Raw genomic sequence first — 20,771 nt, forward strand, 5'->3', positions numbered from 1 at the left:
TAAGTATACGACACTTCATTATTTTATATTTAAATGCTTGAAATTAAAATATAGTTTTGTTTGCATATTCACGCAATTCAACCTTCTACCAGTTAAACTTTCAATTACTTAAAAGAACATTCTAATACACCAATAGGTTTATATTTTTAATATTTTTTATATTTGGCTTCATGTCATATAAACTTCTATTGATCTCTAAACAACCAATATAGAGGTGTATAGTATGATATCTAGGTCAAACGGTTAGCATCCAAGACCGATCGGTCTATCTACTATAGCAGCGTTCGTCAATCAGGTCAAACCAAGTTAAAAGGTGTTGAGCCACAATCGAGCCAGCATTTAAATTATTGGGGTAATAATCCAGTAGGGGACAAAATAATCAAAGATATCTGATTAAAGATATTCATAAATCTGTTTATGAGCAACCGACCGGATTTTAAGGTAAATCTGTTTAAGGTAAGTCTGTTTATATTTTATTAGGCTTGTGAGAACGAACGGTTCGAATTGAAGGAGCGCGAGCAGTCCATATTGTAGGAAAGCGAGCGACATAGACGTCCAAAGGCGGCAAAGACACGTCAGCAAGGTTAGTCTCTCGGTCCCACACATCCATACTGAAACATTTTGGCGCCCACCGTGGGGCCGGAGATTTGAAGACACCCAATGGTGACCACAAGAAACATGGAAGAAAACAACACCATGATTAGAGAGTTACAAGCTCAGATAGAGGCGCAGGCAAGGACCATACAGGAATAGCAGGACAACAGCGCAAACAAGCAGAAGAAATTGCGGCGTTAAGGGCGCAACGACCCCCACCTGAACTATCTGCCCTTAACGCCGTAATTTCTTCTGCTTGTTTGCGCTACGTCTCCTGCTGTTCCTGTATGGTCCTTGCCTGCGCCTCTATCTGAGCTTGTAACTCTCTGATCATATCTTTGGTGTTGTTTTCTTCCATGTTTCTTGTGGTCATCATTGGGTGTCTTCAAATCTCCAGCCCCACGGTGGGCGCCAAAATGTTTCAGTATGGATGTGTGGGATCGAGAGACTAACCTTGTTGACGTGTCTTTGCCACCTTTGGACGTCTATGCCGCTAGCTTTCCTGCAATATGGACCACTCATGCTCCTTTAGTTCGCACCGTTCGTTCTCCTTCACTAGCAGAGGGGGATGTACCTGCAGAAGACACTCCAACGCTCAAGTTAGGCGTAGGTTATGGAGGCTTAGCTCTCAAGAAAGTGATCTTGTTATCACTGTGGAGTATTTTCGAGTGTGAGTAGAACATACATGGCTTTTATCCTTGGCCCTGTATTTATAGGTTATCACAAGCCTAATAAAATATAAATAGACTTGCCTTAAAAAGATTTACCTTAAAATTCGGTCGGTTGCTCATAAACAATTTTATGAATATCTTTAATTAGATATCTTTGATTATTTTATCCCCTACTGGATTATTAGCCCAATAATTTAAATGATGGCCCAACACCTTTTAATCTGGTTTGACCTGGTTGACGAACGCTGTTACAGTAGATAGATTGATCGGTCTTGGATGCTAACCGTTCGGCCTAGATATCATACTATACAAGAGGTATTTAAATTTCCCTTTCCTTCTCTATAATAATAAACTTTTTAACATTAATTAGGAAATCGTAACGTTAAGAACGTGTTCGGCAAAAATCAATAAATTATCTACTCACACTTGTTTGACAAACTTCATAACTTACTTTTATTTACCAAGACAAAAGTGTTAGGTAAGAATTTTAAAGTAGTTTATTTTGTTAACCTTTAATTAATATACAACTTTATTTTTAACTTTATAATTAAGTAACAAACTATTTTATTTTAGTTTTTTTTTCTTACAAAAGTGTAAATTCTAAGGTACTCCTGAATAAATCCTTCCTTATATCAAATTAGTGATAGAAAAATTATCAACTTCCAAAATTGGCTCTTAGGATTAAGGTTAAAATAGAATTGATTCACTACAATGATTTAATTAAATTTAAAATATATTTTATAAAAAAACTTGATTATTTATATGAATTGACTTTTGATTTTGGACTTATTTGATTTTACTTTTAGTTTGGATTGACTTGATTTAATCTTTGATTTAAACTTATTTAACATTACTCTTTAGTTTGAGCCAATTCACCTTAATTATTGACATAGGTTGACTAGACTTAAACTTACGATTTTGGCCGACTTGTCTCGACCTTCAATCTGGACCAACTTAGCTCAACCTTCAATATGAGTCGACTTAACTCGGTCTTCGATCCAAGCCAACCCAGCTTAACCCTCAACCCCAATCGACTCAGCTCAACCTTCAACTTTGTCCACTCAACTTAATTTTCAGTCCAGGCCAACTCAGCTCGACCTTTGAAACAACATGAAACAACCCTTTGACCCTAAGTAGACTCAATTCGACCTTTGCCTCTATTATCTTTTTCTTATGTGTACTTTTAAACCTTATGGACTTTTTTAACCTTAACCCATGTGGACAAGGACCTAGCCCTGTGAGTTTGACCAAATTGACATGTCTAATTTTTAGTTTATTAATTTTATTTTATTTCTATTCCTTAAATTTTAATATATTTTCTTGTTTTCTTCTACCTATTATTAAATTTATTTCAAAATTTTAAATTTACTTATTATTGTTTATTTGGTTAAGCATATTTTTAATCTTTAAACTTTGATGCGGAATTGAAATTCATTCTTATACAAAACTTTGATACATTATAGTCCCTAAACTTACAAAATGAATAAATATAATCATTTTAACTCAATTACGTTAAACGTTTTTTACATATCAAACGTGTTTTTCAGCAGATATTGAATCGGGAACATGTCAAACGATGTAAACAAATCTAATAGTAGCATGAAACACGATCCATGCATCACAAAAAATTAATTCAATTGGTTAAAATTATTATAATTATTCATTTTTAAATTAAGTACTAAAATGTATAAAAGTTTCAAAGAGAGACTAATTTCAATTTCAAGTCAAAATTTAGGGACTAAGAACGTAGTTATCCTTTCTTTATTTCTTTTTACCTATTATAATTTTTATTACCATTATTATTTGAATGTTATAAATGTATCATCCCATTTTTACCAAAATAAATACGAAATTTAAGAATAAAATCCTTGTTTATTTGAAACATCATTCTTGTCAAAAACATAGAACGAATTTTAAATATTACAACTTAAAACATTTTTCTCAATGCTTTCCAAAAACTTCCAAAAGTTCCCTAGGGTGTCTTCTCACATTTATACGTCTTCAACTATATTTGTATCAAAATTTGCTCCCATATAACATACACGTTAAAAAATTATCATCCAAACACAAACAAGTAGAGGTGAGCTAACATGCACAAGATCATTCATAAAGTGGGCATAAGGCTATTACTACACATACTATATTTATAATAACAATATATCATACGATAATCATACTAGACTCCGTCATCTGGATAAAACATTGATGTGAAATCTTAGGGGGTCGTAAACTTATAGGGGTCTGCACTACTCTTACAAAATCATTGTCAATACAATACACTGTGTCATCCACGAGATTAGCCCGTCAACACCTATGTCCAAAATCGACACATAGACTAGCACCTTATCCCACTCTCACCACATAACTTATCTGATAGCAACCTCCCTAGCTAGGTTGGGCCAAAACTAGGAGATGTGCATGGAGAGGGTGTTTCCTTGGAAGATGAGTGAGAAAATGGAGTAGGAAAAGGTCAAAGGTTACGTAGCTAGGGTTGTACAAAGTGATATGCTCACGGTTTTGGTGAATATGGTAATGGTGAGGTGGTGTTTGATGGCTCCAAGAGAGGTGAGGCCAACTCAAGGGTTGATTTAGTCTTGATTTAGGAAATGTATGGCCATAATTTGGCAACATAACATTACATTAATCTAAGATGAAATACAAGGGTGGAGACACCTTTATTTATAGGCCAAGGGTGTCTCCTTCTAACCCTAAAAGCATAATCTCCCACATTTTCTCTCATTGACCAAAAATGAAGCTATCTAAGGAGCGGACAGGTGTCCACAAATCCTCTCCAATGATGGGAGGACATGTGGTCACTCACAAAACATAATCCTCTCCATTCTTAGAGTGTCATGTGGCCACTTCTAAAAAGCAAATAATCTCCAATGGAAACATGACACATGACACACACTTTCTACTTGGTTTGGATGCCTGACTTAAGGAAAATTCAATGCTACTTAGGCCTTAATACAAGCCTTAAACAAGCTTACACTACATGATTGAATATCCTACACTACGCTTAAATTCATGCTCCATGATGGCTTCAAAGGTGGCTAAAAAAGTTGAGTTGATACTTCATGGATGACTTCCACTCTCTTAAAAGTGTTTGACAATGGTTAGGGGATTTTCCATCATTCCCTCCCTCTTGAAAAGGATTTGCCCTCAAATCTTCAATATGGAACAAGGCAAATTCTCTTATCTTCTTTGGAGTTTTTGTGCGCTTCTCCACCAAGGTCAAATAGTCATTTTATAACACAAGCTAGAATAAATATTATAATAGTGAATATATGAAGGATATAGCTCCCAAGAAGGATACACCTTGAATCAAATGAATATATAAGTTAAAATTATATTAAATGGTTATATTACCAAGAAAATTGTGTTGGCTTAGTGATATGTCTTGTATTGGTGTGCGATGTAAGGAGACACAGTCTTAAACTTGGCTGAATCCAAACGATGTTTTTATTTGCTACAGGTATTTCTTTTCTTTTTTAAAACACATTATAGGCTGAAACCCGCGAGAGAGAAAAGTTATTCGAGAAAACCTCTTCTCTTTTCTTTCTTCGTTCTTCTTCATTTCATTTTCCCTTCATCAAAATCACAAACCCTAAGAAAGGGGGAAGTGTTGGTGAAGCTAGGGAAAGAAAAGTATTGAATGCTCGAGTAGAAATCGTTTAGGTGAGTGAATGAGAATTATATAGAAAGAATGTAAGACCCAAAAAATGTGTATCCTTCTATACATAATATACTTATTAGAATATTTTTCAAATAATTTTTATTTTAGTACCTTGGTATTAGAAATTGTATGATTTCTTTTCATTCTATACATAATATACTTATTAGAAAAATTTTCAAATAATTTTATTTTAATACCTTTTATTAGGAATTGTATGATAGGAGAAAAGTCTTATGTATCCAATAGGTGAAAAAGAAGACGTTAAGAAGATATTAAATAGGTAGTATATAAGTGAAAGTAAACTGCCTTATGGCTAGGGATGACAAAAAAATTTGCGGGTATCCGCGAGTAAAATCCGTGACGAGTAGTTACTACTCGAGAATATTTATTACCTTGGGGTAACGGGTATTTTAATACCCGCATCTAAATGGGTCGGATGCGGGTATTAAACTATCCGTCCCGCGGGTACCCCCTACCTGCAAAAAATAATAAAAAAATATTCAATTTTTATTTTTTAAATTAAATTTAATTAAAAAAATCATATTTTATTAGGTTAAATTTAATTAAAATTAAGTTTTAATTTATATTTCATTTACTTTATATTATATATATATATATATATATATATATATATATATATATATTTTGTAATTTTATTTAAAAATATATAAAATATATTTTTTTAATTTTCTGTGGATATCCGCGGGTACCAATGGGTTTTAAAATATCCACGGTTATTTTATGATTTCTTTTCATTCTTTACATAATATACTTATTAGAAAATTTTTCAAATAATTTTTATTTTAGTACCTTGCATTACAAATTGTATGATAGGAGAAAAGTCTTGTGTATTCGATAGGTGAAAAATAAGACGTTAAATAGATATTAAATAGGTAGTATATAAGTGAAGGTAAACTGCCTTGTGGCTAGGATTGACAAAAAATTCGCAGGGTACGAGTATCCACGAGTAAAATCCGCGGCAGGTAGTTACTACCCAGGAATATTTATTACCCGCAGATATTTTAATATCCGCTTCTAAACGGGTCGAGTGCAGGTATTAAACTAACCGTCCCGCGGGTACCCGCTACCCGCAAAAAATAATAAAAAAATATTAATTTTTTGTTTTCTAAATTAAATTTAATTAAAAATAAAATTAATTTATATTTTATTAGGTTAAATTTAATTAAAATTAAATTTTAATTTATATTTAATTTTCTTTATATTATTATATATTTTTTTGTAATTTTATTTAAATTTTATTTAAAAAATATATAAAATATATTTTTTTAATTTTTTGTCGATATCTATGGGGTACCCTTGAGTTTTAAAATATCTATGGATATTTTCTAAGCGGATATCCGTGTAGGTAGCAGACGGATTGCGGATCAATTTTTTTTTACAAGTCAAATTACAGGTAGGCACTATCCATACCCAACCCAAACTATTGTCATCCCATGAAAGTGTGCCTCTGCATATCATTGGAGCATAACTTGTATATTTATTTTTGGTTGCATTTTATTTTTTTATTTTTGTTTTGGGCCAGAGGTAGAAGCCCATAAGCGTAAGAGTGGTCGTTAAAGTCACTGGAGTTGCTCCCTCCACCACCCCCAAATCCCTACACTTCCCTATTATTTTTTTATTCCAAAAAGCTTTAATAGCCTATTTTGTCCCCAATTTTACTGAATAATCTCAATTCAGTCCCTCGTTTTAAAAGTGTTTGAAAGTGGTCCTCAGTTATTAAATTTTGCGTCAAAATTGTCCCTTCCGTTAAATAGAACCAAACAGAGTTAAGGCAATGATGATCTGGCACAGTACAGTGGTAACGTGTCAATTTAAAGTTGTATACGTGGTGACATGTTACGTAGTTAGACGACATGTAAGGTTTTTTTAATTAGGGAAAAATTGATTTAGGGCACAACGATGTCATCCTCCTTCTCCTCCAGAACTGCCCCCAGTTCGTCTTCGCATTCTTGGGCTCCTCCTTCTGCGGCGCCACCGTCATCATCGCTAACCCCTTCTACACTCTGGCGGAGGTGGCCAAGCAAGCCGTGGCAACTCATCATAACATATGCGTCCTACGTTTATGCCACCCATCATTTTGGCGATTGCGAAGAGTTCACCGATAGTCCATCTGTATCCCTTACCTACTCCCTTTTAGATTTCCTCCTGTCACGGCCACCTGTATCCAGCCTACCATTAGTCCACCGATATCCCATTTTGGATCTACACAAGAAACAATAATCACAAATAAAAAGTAAAGACCGCCACAGGAGAGTGGGTGCACTGTTTACTAAATCAAGGTGGAAAAATGAGCTGAAAGGAGAAAACACAACAGGAACCCAATTAGGAAAAAAAATACTACCTTGTTGAAATTTAACTAAAACAAAACATGGAAAATTGTTATGAATTAACATTGTAATCAGATCCAAAAAACCCTGGCTTAAACAATCTAAGAACAAAACCACGATTGGGAAATATTATTGTATAAGAACGTACAAAACCTTGATGATAGGAAGAAGAGAGTATACCCTAGGGAAAAAAATGTTGCTTGGTGAGCGTGGCGCCGTTTGTGCCACCCATCATTTTGGCGATTGCGAAGAGTCCAGATTTGCAGCGATACGACCTGTTGTCGATTCGAGTGATTATGTCTTGTGTCGCTCCTGTGGGAAAGGAACTTGAGGATTCCGCATGGCCAAACTTCCCAACGTCATTGATTCAAAGAGAGAATCAAAGACGAACAACATTGACTCAAAGACATTGTCACTTCAAAGAACCCTAAATCAATTTTTCCCCAATTAAAAAAACCTTACACGTCAATGTCTAACTACGTAGCACGTCACCACGCATACAACTTTAAATTGACACATTACCACTGTACTATGCCAGATCATCAATGCCTTAACTCTGTTTGGTTCTATTTAACGGAAGGGACAATTTTGAAGCAAAATTTAATAATTGAGGACCACTTTCAAACACTTTTAAAACGAGAGACTGAATTGACATTATTCAGCAAAACTAGGGACAAAATAGGCTATTAAACCGTCCAAAAACTACCCTTTTTACTTTAACTTTTTTCTTTTTTACTTTTTTTATGAAAACCCTAAATCTATACCTCTCATTTTCACTCTCACATCCGCAGAGCCCCCCAACTCTCACTTTCTCTCTTTCTCTCCAGTCCAAATTCGTTTCTTCTCAACTCATTCTTCATATTCGTTTCCACTTCTTTAATTTTTTTTCTCCATTTTGGTCTCTTAGTTGTGCGGTGTTGGTGCGATGTTGGTTCGGTGTTGGTGCGGTGTTGGTTCGATGTTGGTGCGGTGGTGGTGCGGTGGTGGTTCATTGGTGGTGCTTCATTCCTGGGTGCGCCTATTGTTCAGTTTGGTCTACTTGTGGCTGCGTTTTCTTTTAGAGCATTTTCACTCAACTATATCAACTTGTTTGTTCGTTTTTGCTCAATAGCTTTAGTTTTTTGTTCAGTAACACTATTGTCAACTTTGGGACCTATTCTGAAATTAGCTTGATCTTTAGATTTTTGCCCCTTGCTCCGCAATGTGTTTTAAAACAAGCTTTTTCTCTTCCAATTTTGCTTTGATAATATATTTTCATCTAAATCTTTAATCAAACAACTTTTGTTTTCAAAGAAAACTTTTTTAACCTTTCTCAAGTAGTTATCTTACACTCAACAATTTTTTATCAATTTTAAGAACATATACTATTCCCTATTTTCTTGGATACAAGTGAAATTTTTAGTGTGTAATGCTTCATAGGATTGGGTTGGAAAAAAATAAAGAAAGAGTTAACAGGAATGATCCAGAAAAGGATAAAGACTTCATAAAAAATAAATGTCGAAAAAACTAGTTTCTGATTCTTTTAAATAAAGATTTTCTTAAAAGAGATATCCATCTTCATTTGTTCTTCAATGTGTTCATTTGACATCCATTTAAGAAGGGTAAAAGAGGAATCGGAAGGTGCACAGAGCAGTGGGGCGGTGGAGGGAATAACTTTCTCTTTCTTTCATTTTTTTCTCTTTTCTCGTTTCCTCCCTCTCTTTCTTCTTCTTAGATGGAAAACCCTAGGGTTTGGGGGAAACAAGGGCCTGAACGGCGCACGGAATCCAATGCGCAGGGGAAGTAACGGAAAGGAGAAATTAAGAGGAGGATAGGTGGGGTTTCGAGAGGAGTTTTGGAGAAGGAGAATTAAATTCCAGGGTTCGAGTTCTTTTGGGGTGTGCTAGAGAGAGCTTATAAATAGGACAAGCAAGTGATTTTAGTAATTACGAGTGAGGGTTTGAGTGAGTGGGAGACGTGTGGGGCTTACGGAGTTGGTGGAAGTGTTCTGCGGAGAGGACGAACAAAGTTTCCAGGTTTGGGGAGCTTGTCTTTTCTTGTTTTCATAAGCTGTAAATGTCTAAAAAAAATTGGTGTTCGTGGTTTGATTCTTTGGGTCCAGTTTCGTTTATGTGGGTTGTACTAAAAATTATACATATATGCTGTTATGATATCAGGAGCTATCTTGGTTTGAATTGGGTGTTCGAAATGTGATAATGTATGATTTCTATTGATTCGTAATTTTGTGTTTAGTGTTAATCTTAAATGGGTAATATCTCTGTTAAGTAGAAAAGTGAATATGATAGTTGGTGGGTGGAAATAGATAGATCATGTGTTTTACTTTCTAGATGTAAATTAAGAGTTGGATGTTCATATTGGACAAAATTATGAGTTGTAATAATAGGTGTATGTTTGGGGATGTTTAAAGGGTAAAATTGGATTGTATGAATGTAATTATTCTGATGAAAATATGTGTATCGGTGTTGTTATTTTCGTTTGGGTTGTAAAGTCATATGTTGTAAAGTGTCTATGAGTGAAAGTTGTTCTGCAAAATGTTCTTAGTTATGCATTCTCATGAATTGGTGGCTTATTAAATTGAAATGAAACTAGGAAAATCTGTGAGTGTCGTACTGCTGTCTGCCTGAACCAATGGAAGATTATTTTATTAACTTGCTCAATGTACTTCACTGAATTTTGTGGACATGTTAGGGTATGAAACGGTGTGATGCAGGATTTAATTAATGTTTACAAAGTTGCATTAATCTGTCTGGTTGTTATCAAAACTACATGAGTATCTATATTCGGTTTTTTGATATCAAAGATGATTGCAATATGCAAATAATATAATCCTACTTGCTTTTAAGACTGTAGCAATAAATGATAGATATGAGAAGGAAACGTGATTAGCTTCTGGTATGCTAGGTGATTGTTGAAATTAGTAAAACTGTTTTACACATGATAGCACTGTATAAGAAGAGTAGGTATGATAGTGTGACACAAACTGTAATAATTGTTGATGAACTTGGTTGATGGATAACTAAAGTAACTGTCTAAAATAATTTATTTGTATAGAATCTAATGCTTACTAGGTTAAATTGTTTGGAAAGCATATTGTATGTATGATCTGTAATGAGACGCCTGTGTAATCTCTTTGCTGCATGATTCTTATGGTAATTAGTTTTACACAATTTCATTGGGTTAGTAGTTTTGCGGAGCGTAAGGGGTGCTAAACCTTAGTGTTGGATGTAAACAAAATTACAAAGATTCTGTGGATGCACGTGAATTTTCTTATGGATGTGAATGTTGGTTGGACAATTTTTTTTTTCTGTGAACACTGTTTTATTGGATTTAAATATATAATTCTTGTGCTGTTAGTGTACTGGAAGTAAATCCAGGTATGAAATTTTGACTTTAGTTTAAGGAATTAATCTTTCTGTCCAATTAGTTGGTTGTGGTATTGAGATAGGCTGGAAAGGCTGGTTGTTTCTGGTTGAGAAGAAAATGTGCATCTGCTGTTTTGAGGATAGGTTATTAGTGCTTGTGTGGTTACATTTAACGAATCCAAACTTTGCAATTTCATGTATTAAATGGTGTTAAGTTCTGAAACAAGTATTGAAAAGATAATTTGTGTTTGGAAGTTGAAGTGTAAGTGGCTGTTTTTAGTTTTAGGTATGCAACGTGATGTCTGAAAAATTAAATAAACTCCTGATGCAGAGTTGTTTTGTTCTTGTTAGGAAATATTAGTTCTAAACTTTGAAATGGTGGTTTCGTGCTTAAGTTGATGGTGCCTTTTATCTCTTTTACTTAGATGTTTATTGGTTAAATGATTGATAACTTCCTCAAAAATCAGTACATAGTCCTTGACTGTATTTTCACGTGAAAATTGGTGTGCTGTTGAGTTTGATTTGCTGTTGAATTATCAATACCTGAAAATTGGGGATGCCATATGAATGATTTAGAAGCTGTTTTTTGTGACATCCGGGCACTGACGACGGCAGAGAGTGATTGCCGGTGCAAGAGGCACGATGTGCAAGGGGCACAGACAAGGAGCGGCTCCTGGCAGGCTTCCAGTGGAAGGGACACATGGATGAATCGAACATACACCGGAATGAGAGGGATCTAGAGACTGTGTAGGTATGGGACTATGCAGATGAATGATAGCTTAAAGAGATTGATTTGGCTACTTATATCACCAAATGCATTTGCTTTTTGGTAGCCTAACCCATAAGATCTTCATGGTTAAGCGTGCTTAGCCTGGAGTAATTTAGAGATGGGTGACCTTCTGGGAAGTTTTCCCAGAAAGTGTGCGAGTAAGGACAAAACACATTGGAAAGCCTTGTGGTGATGTGTGGGGTAGTCAATATTCTCTGTAAGTTGTCGGAGTCTTACAAGTATGTAAGACTCATGAAAAATATTTATAATACTAAATTTTAACATTTTATTAGTAATAATAATTTAAATTGATAGAAAATATAATTAAATAGAAAATTATGGCAGAAAAAAATTTAAATTTTGGATATAAAATTATAGTAATTCTAGAAGGAGAGGTTTAAATTTTTGATAACTTATTTAGAATCTTTTTAAAGAAAATTAAATAGTAAATAGTAAAAAGTGAATAATAAAAAGTGAATAGTAAAAAAAAAAATTTGAAAGGATAAGAATTCTTATTTAGGATTTTTTTGAAAAAAATTGAATAGTAAAAAGTAAATAGTAAAAATTGAATAGTAAAAAAAAAACTTGAAAGGATAAGAATTCTTACGTACCAATGGAAGGAGTTAGGATCAGATTTGATCAAATGGATGATTAAAATATTATTTTAAAATAATATTAAAATAATAAATAATATTAAAAAAATATTAAATAGTAAATTTTTTAACCATAAATAGTCATGAGAGGGAAGTGTATTCTGCACATAGAGAAGAAGAATCAAGAGAGAAATCTTGAAATTTAGAGAAGAAAGAGTTGGGAAGAAATTTTAGTGGTAAGAAGAGTAGAGAGTCTGAAATATTTTCGGGAAAGAGCTACTAGTAGGAAAATAATTCTTGAGAAGAGGTAAGGCGAACTAACCTTTCTAAGCTTTTATATTATGATTTAGTATTGTTTTATTACTATTCATTTCTTGAAATTCTGTGTGAATACTTTTAATGCTTACTGTATATTTATTTATATTGAATTTCTGTGTTAATATTATATGTTGTTATTTTGAATCTGTAAATAAGAAATTTGTTAAAACTAGTTGAGAAACACTTTGGCTAAAGAAAGATTTGGTACTTAAGTTGTCCATTGTGACGCACCTCTCTTTCCTGAAAGACTACTTGACAAATTTTTAATATAAGTTAAAAATTTGTCGAGTAGTCTTCTAGAAAAGAAAGGTGTGCCACAATGAATAACTTAAGTACCAAATCTTTCCTTAGCCAAAGTGTTCCTCAACTAGTTTTAACAAATTTCTTATTTACAGATTCAAAATAACAGCATATAATATTAACACAGAAATTCAATACAAATAAATATACAATAAGCATTAACAGTATTTACAGAATTTCAAGATATGAATAGTAATAAAACAATACTTAATCATAATATAAAACCTTAGAAAGGTTAGTTCGCCTTACCTCTTCTCCAGAATTATTTTCCTACTAGTAGCTCTTTCCCGAAAATATTTCAGACTCTCTACTCTTCTTACCACTAAAATTTCTTCCCAATTCTTTCTTCTCTAAATTTCAAGATTTCTCTCTTGATTCTTCCTCTCTTTGTGTAGAATACCCTTCCCTCCCATGGTTATTTATAGGTAAAAAAATTTACTATTTACTAATTTTTTAATATTATTTATTATTTTAATATTATTTTAAAATAATATTTTAATCATCCACTTGATCAAATCTGATCCTAAGTCCTTCCATGCTACGTAGGAATTCTTATTCTTTCAAGTTTTTTTTACTATTCACTTTTTACTATTCAATTTTCTTAAAAAAAATCCTAAATAAGTTATCAAAAATTTGAACCTCTCCTTCTAAAATTACAATAATTTTATATCCAAAATTTAAATTTTTTTCTACCATAAATTTCTATTTAATTATATTTTCTATCCATTAAAATTATTATTACTAATAAAATGCTAAAATTTACTATTATAAATATTTTTCATGAGTCTTACATTCTTCCCAACACAAAAATTTTCATCCTCGAAAATTGCGCTTACCAGAATAAGGAGGGTAAGTTTCTCTCATCTCGTTCTCTAACTCCCAGGTAGAGTCACCTGTTCTGTCCTCCCAGATGACCATGAGGAGTCTCACACTCTTCCCTTGAGGCTGTTTGGTTTGCCTTTCTTCCACTCTAATTGGTTGTACCTTTACAGACAAATCATCTCTAACTTGGACATCTTCGGCTTCTAGAACATGAGACAGGTCTGACACGTATCTCCTAAGCTGGGAGACGTGAAAAGCTAGGTGAAGATTAGCAAGTTGTGGGGGCATTGGTATCTCATAGGCAATTGGTCCTATACGCCTCAGGATCTGATAAGGACCAAGGTACCTAGGAGATAATTTCCTAGCACGAATGACTCTTCCTACTCCAGTAGTCGGAGTTACCCGGAGGAACACATGATCCCCAACTGCAAACTCTAATGGTTTCCGCCTCCGATCAACATATGATTTTTGTCGGCTTTGAGACGCCTTCATTCTTTCTTGAATCAACTTCACTTTATCCGTAATTTGTTGTACAAGTTTTGGCCCATCAATATAAACTCACCCTCCTGAAACCAACACAGAGGGGTTCGACAACGTCTTCCATACAAAGCCTCAAATGGTGCCATGCCGCTACTAGCCTGGTAGCTATTGTTATAGGTGAATTCCACCAAGGGTAATACCTCATCCCAAACCCCTAGGTGATCCAAGATACAAGTTCTCAACAAATCTTCAAGTGACTGAATCGTCTCGGATGATAAGCCGAGCTCATCTATAGTCTGCTTCCCATCTCACTCTGAAGGGTTTGCCAAAACCTGGATGTGAACCTCGGGTCTCTATCTGATACAATACTCGAAGGCACCCGATGTAACCTCACTATCTCCTTAACATACAGTTGCGCCAACTTCGCCATAGACATTCTCAAATCGATTGCCAAGAAGTGGGCACTCTTGGTCAATCGGTCCACTATTACCCATATTGCATCATGTCTTCGAACAATGCGTGGCAAATGGGTAACAAAGTCCATAGCGATGCTATCCCATTTCCACTCTGGAATTTCCAATGGTTGCAACAAACCTTCAGGCCTCTGATGTTCCACTTTTGCCTTCTGACAAGTCAAGCAAGAAGCCACAAACTGAGCTACATCCTTCTTCATTCCTGACCACCAGAACGATTTCTTGAGATCTTGGTATATTTTTGTCATACCTGGATGTATACTGAAACGACTACGGTGTCCCTCTTCTAGTATCGATCTTTTTAGCTCTCCATCATTAGGGACACACGTCCTACCGTTGAACCGTAAGAGTCCATCCGTCCCTGTATTGAAGTACTTTCCTTGCTCGGTACCAATCAGTGCTACTGTCTTCTGAAGCTCGGGGTCTAGTAACTGCCCTTCTTTAACACGCTCCAATAAGCTACTAGCCACCACCAGTTTACTGCATCTGATGCTGTCAGGCTCTAACTCTACCTGTAATCTCAAGTCTCTGAAGCTCTCCATCAACTCCAACTCTCTAATCATCAAGCACGAAACATGCACTGACTTCCAACTCAAAGCGTCTGCTACTATATTTGCTTTCCCAGGGTGGTACAAGAGTTCAAATTCATAGTCTTTGAGGAACTCCATCAATCTCCTTTGCCTCATGTTTAACTCCTTCTGATCAAATAGATACTTCAAACTCTTATGGTCGCTGAACACCTAAAATTGAGCTCCATACAAGTAATGCCTCCAATCTTCAATGCAAAAACAACTACGGCCAACTCCAAGTCATGAGTGGAATAATTCTTCTCATGCACCTTGAGCTGTCTTGAGGCATAAGCGATCACTCTCTTCTCTTACATCAATACACACCCCAATCCATGGTAGGAAGCATCACAGTAAACCTCAAAGGTTTTCCTTGTGTCAGGAATAATCAACACCGGTGCACTAGTCAACTTCTACTTTAACTCTTGGAAGTTAGTCTCACATCAATCAGTCCAAACAAAAGGCTGATCCTTCCTGGTCAATTGGGTCAGCGGCGCTATTATCCGAGCAAAGTTCTTAATGAAGCGGCGATAATAACCCGCTAAGCCCACAAAACTCCTAACCTCTGTAACGGTCTTAGGCCTTTCCCACTCCATTACTACTCGTACCTTGGCTGGATCAACAATAATTCCACCAGCCGAGATAACATGCCCAGGAAAGGCACTTCATCCATCCATAACTCACACTTAGACAGTTTCGCATAAAGCTTCCTTTCTCTCAAGATTTCAAGAACTGTTCTAAGGTGATCTTCATGCTCTTCTCGAGTTTTAGAATAAATCAGGATGTCATCTATGAAAACAACCACGAATTTATCTAAGAACGGTCTGAAGATCCTGTTCATGTAATCCATTAAGATGGTGGGAGCGTTAGTCACCCCAAAAGGCATGACCACGTACTCGTAATGGCCATATCTGGATCTGAAGGTTGTCTTCTGTACGTCATCAGCCTTCACTAAGATTTGATGGTAGCCTGACCTCAAGTCAATCTTAGAAAACACAGTGGCCCCATGCAATTGATCCAACAGATCATCTATCCTAGGCAACGGATACTTGTTCTTGATAGTGAGTTTGTTCAGTTGCCTATAATCAACACACAATCTAGAGCTGTCATCCTTCTTCTTCACCAACAAGACTGGTGCACCCCAAGATGAAACACTGGGCCTAATGAATTGCTTCTCTAGCAGCTCCTCAATCTACTTCTTCAATTCCGCTAACTCTGCTGGTGTCATCCGGTATGGGGCTATAGAAATTGGTCCTGATCTTGAGACCAAGTCTATAGAGAACTCCACCTCTCTCGGAGGAGGTAGACCAGGAACTTCCTCAGGGAATACGTCCATAAGATCCTCCACAACCAGAAGATCCACACTCTGGTTTTCAGGAGCTAAAGGGTTTGGGTCATGAACTCCGTCCATGTAAGAAATGATCAGGAAACAACAAGCGCCCTCTAAAAGGTCTTGTCTCAACACCCCTAGTGACAGGGGCATGTTCTCGTCTTCATCGGGGAATATCAGTTTCTTCCTACCACAATCTAAGAGAATTTGATTGGTGTTTAACCAATCCATGCCTAAGATCACCTCTAGCCCCTGCAGAGGCAAGCAAATAAGGTTCACTCTGAACCTGCGTCCCTCTACCTCAATAGGACATCCATAACACACATTAGATGTCCTGACTAACCCAGCTGCTGGTGTAGACACCACCAGATCGCATGGAAGCAGACTACAGATGAGCTCGGCTTATCATCCGAGACGGATGGACAGTCTGAAAGGACGATTCAGTCACTTGAAGATTTGTTGAGAACTTGTATCTTGGATCACCTAGGGGTTTGGGATGAGGTATTACCCTTGGTGGAATTCACCTATAACAATAGCTACCAGACTAGTATCGGCATGACACCATTTGAGGCTTTGTATGGAAGACGTTGCCGAAACCCTTTGTGTTGGTTTCAGGCGGGTGAGTTTATATTGACGGGCCATAACTTGTACAACAAACTATGGATAAAGTGAAGTTGATTCAAGAAAGAATGAAGGCGTCTCAGAGCCGACAAAAATCATATGCTGATCGGAGGCGGAAACCATTAGAGTTTGCAGTTGGGGATCATGTGTTCCTCCGAGTGACTCCGACTACTGGAGTAGGAAGAGCCATTCGTGCTAGGAAATTATCTCCTAGGTACCTTGGTCCTTATCAAATCCTGAGGCGTATAGGACCAGTTGCCTATGAGATAGCAATGTCTCATGTTCTAGAAGCCGAAGATGTCCAAGTTAGAGAAGACTTGTCTGTAGAGGTACAACCAATTAGAGTGGAAGAAAGGCAAACCAAACAGCCTCAAGGGAAGAGAGTGAGACTCGTCAAGGTCATTTGGGACGATAGAACGGGTGTCTCTACCTGGGAGTTAGAGAACGAGATGAGAGAAACTTACCCCCCTTGTTCTGGTAAGCGCAATTTTCAAGGACGAAAATTTTTGTGTTGGGGAGAATGTAAGACTCATGAAAAATATTTATAATAGTAAATTTTATTAGTAATAATAATTTTAATGGATAGAAAATATAATTAAATACAAAATTATGGTAGAAAAAAATTTAAATTTTGGATAGAAAATTATAGTAATTCTAGAAGGAGAGGTTCAAATTTTTGATAACTTATTTAGGATTTTTTTTAAGAAAATTGGATAGTAAAAAGTGAATAGTAAAAAAAAACTTGAAAGGATAAAAATTCCTACTTAGCATGGAAGGAGTTAGGATCAGATTTGATCAAATGGATGATTAAAATATTATTTTAAAATAATATTAAAATAATAAATAATATTAAAAAATTATTAAATAGTAAATTTTTTTACCTATAAATAGTCATGGGAGGGAAGGGTATTCTGAACAAAGAGAGGAAGAATCAAGAAATCTTGAAATTTAGAGAAGAAAGAGTTAGGAAGAAATTTTAGTTGTAAGAATAGTAGAGATTTTGAAGAATTTTCGAAGAAGAACTTCTAGTAGGAAAATAATTCTGGAGAAGAGGTAAGGCGAACTAACCTTTCTAAGGTTTTATATTATGATTTAGTATTGTTTTATTACTATTCATTTCTTGAAATTCTGTGTGAATACTGTTAATGCTTACTGTATATTTATTTATATTGAATTTCTGTGTTAATATTATATGCTGTTATTTTGAATCTGTAAATAAGAAATTTGTTAAAACTAGTTGAGGAACACTTTGACTAAGGAATGATTTGTTACTTGAATTGTCCATTGTGACGCACCTCTCTTTTCTGGAAGTCTACTCGACAAGTTTTTAACTTAAATCTTGTTGAACAGATTATACGGTTAAACTATTGTGCAATATATCTCGTTGGAATGAATTCATGTTATTGTGATAGATACGGAATTATGAATTATAATTGTGATGGTAGGATAGAGGAATCTTAAAAACCAGAGTTGGTACATCCCTGATCATAGAGCAGCCTTGGTCCAATCCAGTAAGTTGTGACTAGTCATATGTACTGACGTTTATGGTGAGTTTGATTCATCAAACATTTAATTCTTCTCCGGTGACCATTTATGGTGATATTTTAGTATTGTTAATTTATTTTGTGATATATTCATTTTGTATGATTGTATTTTATTATATTGGATTTGAATTTATGCGTCTGAACATGATATGATTATTATGGGAAAAATTTGTAAGGGTATAATGTGAGTTGAAGAATATGAGTATGGTATGAGTCTCGTGGAGAGATTTAGTAATGTTATGATATTTGAGTATATGTTGATGTTAAGGGTCCTGTAGTTGGAGGTTATCTTGATACTCTAATAGTCATCTAGTCTCAAGTTGAGAAGGATGAATTATGTGGTGAGAGGGACAAGAGGTCCTGGTCTATGTGTCGGTTTTGAACATAGTGTTGAGGACTAACCTTGTGGATGGTATGGAGTATTTTGGAAGTGTATTTATAAGAAGGAGTAGAAGTCATCACAAGTGCATAACCTCCCGTGACCGCTCACCAACATATTATCGGGATGAGTGTTTATTGTAGTATTGTGGGATGAGTATCTAAGATGCGATTGTTGTATGATGGTATCTGGTTATTCATGTTTTGGGTTAAGTTTCAAAGTGACAGTATGGTTCATGGACGTAATTCCATGATCCTCAAGGAGAGGATACATGGTGGTGTGTAGAATGATTCGCATGGTAGCTCAGTCTTGGGGGTTTTCCTGACGCTCAAATTGTCTTTCATTCTCAAGTAGAGAGGATTGATTCATGTGGTGAGGAGTAGCTTCCAGTATGGCCCAAGGGGAGTGATAACGGACTAACCTCGTGAGTGTGGTAGGGTGAAACCCATTGGCAATGGCTTTGCAAAGCAGTAGAGGCCACCACAAGTGCATAACCCGCCATAGCTCGGCAATCATTCTAGTCCGGACGAGTCGATTTATAAAGTAACAAGTCTTGCGATGTCATTTTACCATGTTTGAATGATTTTTGCATGTCGTGTGAGGTTGAATAACATGTTTTTTATGTCTAGCTCACCCTTGCTTGTTTGTGTTGTTTGTGTATGATTCTTTTGCGATGATCACCCACTTGGGTGGGAGCAGATGGCGAGGAGGATACTTTGGAAACAGCTGTTGATGGAGACGGCAGTGCTGCAGCTTAGATTTGCTAGCTTTGAAGAACTTTTGTGCATTTAAAGTTTTAAATTCTCTGTAATTTCTAGGGAGAAACTCTAATACTCTAGTTTTCAATTCCATCATATTCTAAGGATGACTGTAATCCTTAATTACTCTTGACTGCTTTCCTATATTATGCAATGATGACGTCTTTATTATATATGCTTTCTATATATAATTGGGATGTCACAATTTTGACTTGTTCACTAAAGTAATCTGTCTATAGAAATATCACTATATAAACTGGAAGTGATATTGTTAGTTGTTATCACATAATTTCTGACCATATATAATGTGTGCTGGCAACCAAATGATGTTTGGTTTGGGCTGTGGGGTTACACGTTATATGGGTGTTTGATGATCTATGCATGCAATTTGTTGATAATATATGTTTGATATTCTAATAATGGTTTGGGCGTGGGTGGTTGCATAGATGTTTTATCATTAATTGATTGTTACGATGTTGTACGTGGATGTTGATATCTGAGTTAGTAGGTTGGGTAATTGTGTGTTAAATATGCTTGAAGTCTGGACTGTCAGAGTTATATCATGAAGGAATATCAGTGTAGGTAACTTAAAGTTTTGAATTTGGGGGAATGTAAGATCGGGGAAATTCGTATGTTGGTATATGATTATTAGAGTATCTTTCAAATAATTTTTATTTTAGTACCTTGGTATTAGAAATTGTGTGGTAGGAGAAAAAGCTTGTGTGGAAGTGTTGGTGGTGTAAAATAATTAAGTAGCTGAATTAAAATGTGTAAATCCGAAATAGGTGAAAAAGAAGACCTTAAATAAGTAGTATATCAGCGAAAATAAATTGGCTTAGTGATATTAGTGATAGTGTGTGTGTGCATATTATTTCGAAAAACAATTCTCCCATGGTTTGTTGAGAAAACCATTATTAACTTTGATCAAGAAATCATTCTAACTAGCATTCTAGACAACGTTAGTTGAAAGACAACCTTAACTAACATAAACTAAAAATAATTTTGATTGACGTAACTAAATATGTTTAATAGCAGTAAAAATGAAAAACTACTAATGTTAACAAAGAAAACTATAACTATCTAACTAAAGTCAGTTTAGAAATAACACTAACATATATAAAATAAAGGTTTAATAGCCAATTTAGTCCTTACTTTGGTTGAAAAATC

The 20,771-nt window shown here is 35.3% G+C and overlaps 1 long non-coding RNA gene across 2 annotated transcripts; it reads left to right on the forward strand.

The window, feature by feature from the left end:
- The first annotated feature begins 8,864 nt into the window (after positions 1–8,864).
- LOC148203619 (uncharacterized) lies at positions 8,865–19,777 on the forward strand. Of its 2 annotated transcripts, none has more exons than XR_015784209.1 (3): positions 8,865–9,304; positions 11,267–11,402; positions 18,369–19,777. It is a non-coding gene; the product is annotated as an uncharacterized LOC148203619 (long non-coding RNA). The 2 variants fall into 2 exon arrangements; XR_015784210.1 differs by having other exon boundaries at positions 19,546–19,777.
- Positions 19,778–20,771: the final 994 nt, after the last annotated feature.

This window comes from Vigna umbellata, chromosome 2 (genome assembly GCF_029865625.1).
Source record: "Vigna umbellata cultivar VRB3 chromosome 2, Vumbellata_1.0, whole genome shotgun sequence".
Taxonomy (NCBI): Eukaryota; Viridiplantae; Streptophyta; class Magnoliopsida; order Fabales; family Fabaceae; genus Vigna; species Vigna umbellata.